Source organism: Zalophus californianus, chromosome 8 (genome assembly GCF_009762305.2).
Source record: "Zalophus californianus isolate mZalCal1 chromosome 8, mZalCal1.pri.v2, whole genome shotgun sequence".
Taxonomy (NCBI): Eukaryota; Metazoa; Chordata; class Mammalia; order Carnivora; family Otariidae; genus Zalophus; species Zalophus californianus.
In genome coordinates, this window is record NC_045602.1 from 54,549,533 (window position 1) to 54,556,161 (window position 6,629).

At 38.9% G+C, this 6,629-nt stretch overlaps 1 long non-coding RNA gene across 3 annotated transcripts in view; it reads right to left on the reverse strand.

Annotated features, from left to right (window-relative positions):
* Positions 1–6,629, reverse strand: part of LOC113937242 — a 55,655-nt gene that overhangs the window by 48,234 nt on the left and 792 nt on the right. For all 3 annotated transcript variants that reach the window (XR_003524559.1, XR_003524558.1, XR_003524560.1), the window contains exon 2: positions 6,273–6,436. This is a non-coding gene — a long non-coding RNA (uncharacterized LOC113937242). The remainder of the gene's footprint in view (positions 1–6,272; positions 6,437–6,629) is intronic.

Consider the following 6,629-nt stretch of genomic DNA (forward strand, 5'->3'; position numbering starts at 1 on the left):
GCTCTGCCGGAAGCCTGCTTCTCCCTCTCCCACTCCCCCTGCTTTTGTTCCCTCCCTCGCTGTGTCTCTGTCAATTAAATAAATAAAATCTTTAAAAAAAACTTTTTGTTTTATCAATTTATTAATTTTTTAAAAGATTTTATTTATTAATTTGAAAAAAACTATTTTTTGTTTTATCAATTTATTAATTTCTTTTAAAGATTTTATTTATTTATTTGACAGAGAGAGACATAGCGAGAGAGGGAACACAAGTAGGGGGGAGTGGGAGAGGGAGAAGCAGGCTTCCGGCAGAGCAGGGAGCCCGATGTAGGGCTCGATCCCAGCACCCTGGGATCCAGGACCCTGGGATCATGACCTGAGCCGAAGGCAGACGCTTAACAACTGAGCCACCCAGGCGCCCCAAAACAAAAATAGTTTTGATGCATTATAGAACCTTCAGTTGAATACCTGGACAGTAATGCATTGTCAGGTGGTAATTACTCTCTGCCTGCCTCTTGATACATAAAAGTATACTTTCAAACAGATATGTAGCTTTATGATAAAAAAATAAAGCTTTCATCTATTTCAACAGTATTATATTTCACCACTATCACCTTTATAATATTATGAAATAAACCCCACTGAATATGTAGCTTGTATATTGGGGGTAAGACACCTTTATGGTTTTTTTTTTTTTTTTTTTTTTTACTTTTACATTTTTTGGTTCAAAAAATAACTCATAATATCTAGGAGAAGTAACACTTTATAAGAAGCCAAACTCTCTCCTCTTCCCCTTTATATATTTTTACCGACCTATAGCAGTGAGCTAGTGCCACAAAATTGTGTGCTGTGTGGCATATAATTCTATACATTTATTTCTTTAGTGTCTGAAGAATTCAGCTAAGTTGGCCTACTTCTCATCTTGACCTGGGCTCACTTATGTATCTTGGCATGGGCTATGAGGAAGCTGGTTTGGCTGTGCTTCTGCTCCACGTGACCCTCACCTTCTTCCTGGGATAATGGGCTAGCTGGGTCTATCCTCATTGTAATGGCAGAAGCACAACAAAGCAAGCCCAGGTTTTCATGCTTCCTCTTGCATCATATCCACTATTATTCCATTGGTCAAAACAAAGCAAATGGCCAAACTCATCATCAAGGGGTGGGAAAATATACTCAACATCCTGATGGAGGAATAGCAGTCACCTGGAAAAAGGCACAGACACCCAGAGAGCTGAAAATGCACGGATCAACTACCTGTTTCTTTCAATGATTTAGCCTTCTCATAACAGGGGCCTATGTTACAATGTTGAAAACTCAGTACAGCATGGCTTTGTAAAGAATACATATAGAAACATTTTCAAAGCCTTAAATTGCAAAATTTAGCACCTAACTTCTGTCATAAAGTTTAGGAAAAGCAATAAGTAGGTTGGAAATCATGATTTTACAGGTTTTACAGACTAGGTTCAGAGCACTTAACTGAATCACACATGCCCACACCATTGATGGACTGATTTCTGAGTCTTGGGCCATCTAAGAATGCCCTTTCCCTTTACATCCTTGATTGTCATTCCAGAAAACTCAGGTTATTCTTCCTGTGGGAATGGCAGGAGGCACAGAGCTACATGCAATTCATAGAATGGATTCACTTTGAGTAATAAATATATTTATTTCCATTATGCCTACAAACATTGATTTTTTTTAAAGATTTTATTCATTTATTTATTTGAGAGAGAGAGAGAGAGAGAGCACATGAGAGGGGAGAGGGTCAGAGGGAGAAGCAGACTCCCTGCCAAGCAGGGAGCCCAATGCGGTACTTGATCCTGGGACTCCAGAATCATGACCTGAGCCAAAGGCAGTTGCTTAAGCAACTGAGCCACCCGGGTGCCCCAACATTGATTTTTTTTTTTGAAGGATGTTATTATGTGGCAAGGTTTCAGGGTATTTTTATTTATTTATTTATTTATTAAGATTTTATTTATTTGACAGAGAACGACACATTGAGAAAGGGAACACAAGCAGGGGGAGTGGGAGAGGGAGAAACAGGCTTCCTGTGGAGCAGGGAGCCCGATGTGGGGCTTGATCCCAGGACCCTGGGATCATTACCTGAGCCGAAGGCAGGCACTTAACGACTGAGCCACCCAGGTGCCCCGGTTTCAGGGTATTTTTTAAGGAATATGACAGGAATCAATTTCTTAAAGAAGTACTGAATTATCAGTTATTTTTTCAAATGGCTAATTCTAGGGAGGTTTTAAAATCCTGTCTTTATTCCATTTTTTGATGTAAATAATTTAGGACAATAAAGCACAGTGAGGTGAAGATGAGTGTTATGGTCTGAATGTTTGTGTCTCCCCCAAATTCATATGCTGAAATCCTAATGCCCAATGTGATGGTTCTAGTAGCTGGGGCCTTTGAGAGGTGATTAGGTCATGAAGGAGGAGTCCTTATGATGGGATTAGTGCCTTTTAAACAAGGTCTGAGAGAACTCCCTTCTGCCTTCCCCAAGCGAGAATACAAGAAGTTGACAGCCTACAGCTAGAAGAGAGCCTTCACCCAATCTTACTGGCACCCTGATCTCAGACTTTCAGATTCCATAATTGAGGGAAGTAGCTGTCTATTGTTTATAAGGCACCCAGTCTGTGGCATTTTTGTCATAGCAGTGTGAAAGAACTAAGACAATAAGGGAAGAAATACAACTTTTCGTGTATTTAGAATGACTTATGACCTGACAACCTATCCCACCAGATGTTTCAAATGAATCAAGTACTCAACACCCGGAAAACAAAACAACAGCAACAACAACAACAACAACAAAAACAAAAAACCCAAAACCAAAACAAAACAACAAGAAGGAAGGAAGGAAGAAAAAAGCACAAAAAATAGAAGAGGAAGTGGCTTATTTATTTAGATTAATTAGACAAACAGTACAGATAGTGATGGCATCAATTGCTCATCACTTAGAATCTCCTACTTGGTTTCAAGATAGAATATTCTTACCACCTGGGCATTCTTCCTCAGGGTGTCATGAAACACTAACGACCTCCCCTGAACTAAGCCTAATTTGCTACTAAATTCTCATTGTCTATAATTTTTCTGTTTCTTACAACAGGAGTCAAATGAGGTGGAGTTAGACTGCAGATTGTCTTCTGAACTAGCAAGTCAAGGTCCCAAATGGGGCTGGGCATACATGCAGGGACTTCCATCCCTCAGTATCTATCTGTCTGAGCAAAGCTTACTCTCCATCGGTCCCTCTCTTGCAAGGCTGGAAGTTGGAGTGGAGTGCAGGGAAGCTGAGTGGTAAAGCAGCCTCACTTGCTCATTTATTCTCAATATCCAGTCTGAGAAGTAGGGAGAGAGTGATTTAACCACTTTTGGTTCAATGATTAAACAATGAGATTAATGAATGAGAACAAACTTCCAAATGCTGATGTGGACCAGTTCACAGTTTTTTAATTCATGATACATGAAACAAAGAAACAAAGATGGAAACAAAGCTTGCTATTGGAATTGTTAACATTAGTATGATCTGCACTTTACTTTTCAAAATTGAGGGAGGGGATGGGGGTAGCAATGGGCAATACTCTGTACAGTAATATTTCGTACACATAGACCATAACCTGTGGTGATTATTTCATCCCAGGTCCTTAAAGGTCACAAACAAGACAGGAGTCTTGTAAACAAACCATCCATAAAGCTAAAGGGTTGAATTTCAGAGAAGGCTCTTCCTCTCTGGTCTCCCATCCATCATGCTTTTTCCCTTCCCTTCCCTTCCCTTCCCTTCCCTTCCCTTCCCTTCCCTTCCCTTCCCTTCCCTTCCCTTCCCTTCCCTTCCCTCCCCTCCCCTCCCCTTCCCTTCCCCTTCCCTTCCCTTCCCTCCCCTCCCCTTCCCCTTCCCTTCCCTCCCCTCCCCTCCCCTTCCCTTCCCCTTCCCTTCCCTTCCCTCCCCTCCCCTCCCCTTCCCCTTCCCTCCCCTTCCCTTCCCTTCCCTCCCCTTCCCTTCCCTTCCCTTCCCTTCCCTTCCCTTCCCTTCCCTCCCCTCCCCTTCCCTTCCCCTCCCTTTCCCTCCCTTCCCTTCCTCTCTCCCTTCCTTCCTTCTTTTTCTTTTGTACTTTAAATTTATAGACAAGCTGCAAGAATAACACAATGAACTCTCTCATGTCATTCACCTAGATTCACTGATTATAAACCAAACACTTGGGGCGCCTGAGTGGCTCAGTTAGTTAAGCGTCTGAATCTTGGTTTTGGCTCAGGTCACGACCTCATGGATCTTGAAATCAAGCCCCACATTGGGCTCCGTGCTCAGTGGGGAGACTGCTTGAAGATTCTCTCCCTCTAATACCTCCCCCCAACACTCTCTCTCTCTCTCTCAAATCAATGCATAAATCTTTAAAAAAAAATAAACCACTCTGCCACATCTGATATCTCTCTTCATGTATAATTACTATTATTATTACTATTAATATTTTTTCAGAACTATTTGAGAGTAAATTGCAGACAACATGGCCCTTTACTCCTAATCTAAATATTTTAGCATGCATCTCCTGGGAGCAAGAACATTCTCTAACATAATCACAGTGCAATTATCAAATACAAAAAACTTAACATAGATTTAATACCATTATTCAATATAGAATCTATATTCAATTTCAACTGCCCTGGTAATATTCTTTGTAGGGTTTTTTTTTTTTTCTTCATTGATTCGGGATCCAATCCAGGATCACACATTGCTTTTGCTGTTGGTCTCTGCAGTTTCTCAAACTAGGACAGTTCTTTTCTTTCTTTCTTTCTTTTATAAAAAAATCTTTCATGACATTAACATTTCTGAAACAGAGCTATTTTTTTTTTTAAAGAATGTTCCTCATTTTGGGTGTGTTTGATATTTCCTGAGGATCAGACTCAGATAATACCCTTTTGGCAGGAATAACACATTAAATGATGGTATGGTCTTAGCGCATCACAAAAGGAGGCATGTGATGTCAGTTTGTCCCATTAGTGATGCTAAAATAGAACACTTGGTTTTATAGGTACCAGATTTAGCTATTGTAAAATTACCATTTTTACTTTCATAATTCAAAAATAACCTATGATGAAGTGTTTTAAGGTGGTGCATCAAACTTGCACCTAATGGTTTCAGCATCTACTGATGAATCTCACCTGAGTTGATTATTATTATTATGATGGATGTAAAATGGTGATTTTCTTTTGTTATCATCCAGAAAATAGAAAAAAATTCTAATATTTTACTCTGGTATTAATTGGGAGCCTGATTTGTAATATATAATTTGAATACTAAGATCTAAGAAACTTCTTAAATCCAACATCAGAATTTTCTTTTTCTATCAACTTTAGAATTTTCTAATTTCCTTTTTCTTAGTGATAATATTGTATAGTGATAATTCCTCTTACTAATGATTAATGTTTATTAAATGCTTACTCTGTGCTGGGCACTATGGAAAGCACTTATGGTGCCTCATTTGTCTCACAGTTATTATTAGCTCTATTTTCCCAATGAGAATACTAAGGATCAGAGAGATTAAATAACTTGCCTAGGGTCACATAGCTAGTTTGTCCTGAACAGCTACTTTTGCATCATCCACCATCATTTGTACTGTGAAGTAATCAGATGGGAAGGAATTAATCTACTCTGGGAATGTGGTCAGTGCCTTTATCTTCCAGTTCGAAGGCCAGTTATATTGTTAAATACTGAGTCTCTTTCATTGCAGCTAAGAGCTGGAGTATTCACTAGCACTGAGGCGAATTCAGCCTCCTGATGTGAAATAGAGTAACAGAAACTGTGATGTAGCATAAGGCAGTGGTTTTCAAATGCTATCGGGAGTTATACCCCCCCGCCCCCAGAGGTTGTGGATAACTTTTCTTTTTTCCTTCTCCTCTCCATTCCCCCACCCCCGCCAGTTTTATTGAGATATAATTGACTTACAACACTGTATTAGTTTAAGGCATACAATATAATGATTTGATATATGTATATAAATCACATATAAAAGTTACAAATGTAAAAATGATGCTCTTAATCACTTACAGTAGTCCCCACCTTGTCCTTAGAGAATATGGTCCAAGACCTAACACCTGCCTCCATGCCTGAAACTGCATGTAGTACTGAACCCTGTATTTACTGTTTTTTCCTATACATACATACCTATGATAAAGTTTAATTTGTAAATTAGGCACACTAAGAGATTAGCAACACTGATAATAAAATAGCACAATTATAACTATATTGTAATAAAAGCTATGTGAATATGGTCTCTCAAAATACATTATTGTACTGTACTTACCCTTCTTTTTGTGATGACATGAGATGGCAAAATGCTTATATGATGAGATAAAGTGACCTGAATGATGCAGGCATCGTGTTAGGTGACTATTGACCGTCTAATAATTCTAATAATTCATCAGAGGAAGGATCATGTGCTTCCAGATTGCGGTTGACCTCAGGTAACTGAAACCAGGGAAAGTGAAACCATGGTAAGAGGGGACTACTATACTACATTTCCAATTATCAGTTTTCCCTCTCACATCTGATTATATTTATTAAAATATAATTTTATGTTTACTGAAACTAATGAAAAATCTGTCCTTGTATTTTGCCTATTTTTTCCATTTTTCAAGAAATTCATTAAAATTTTTTTATT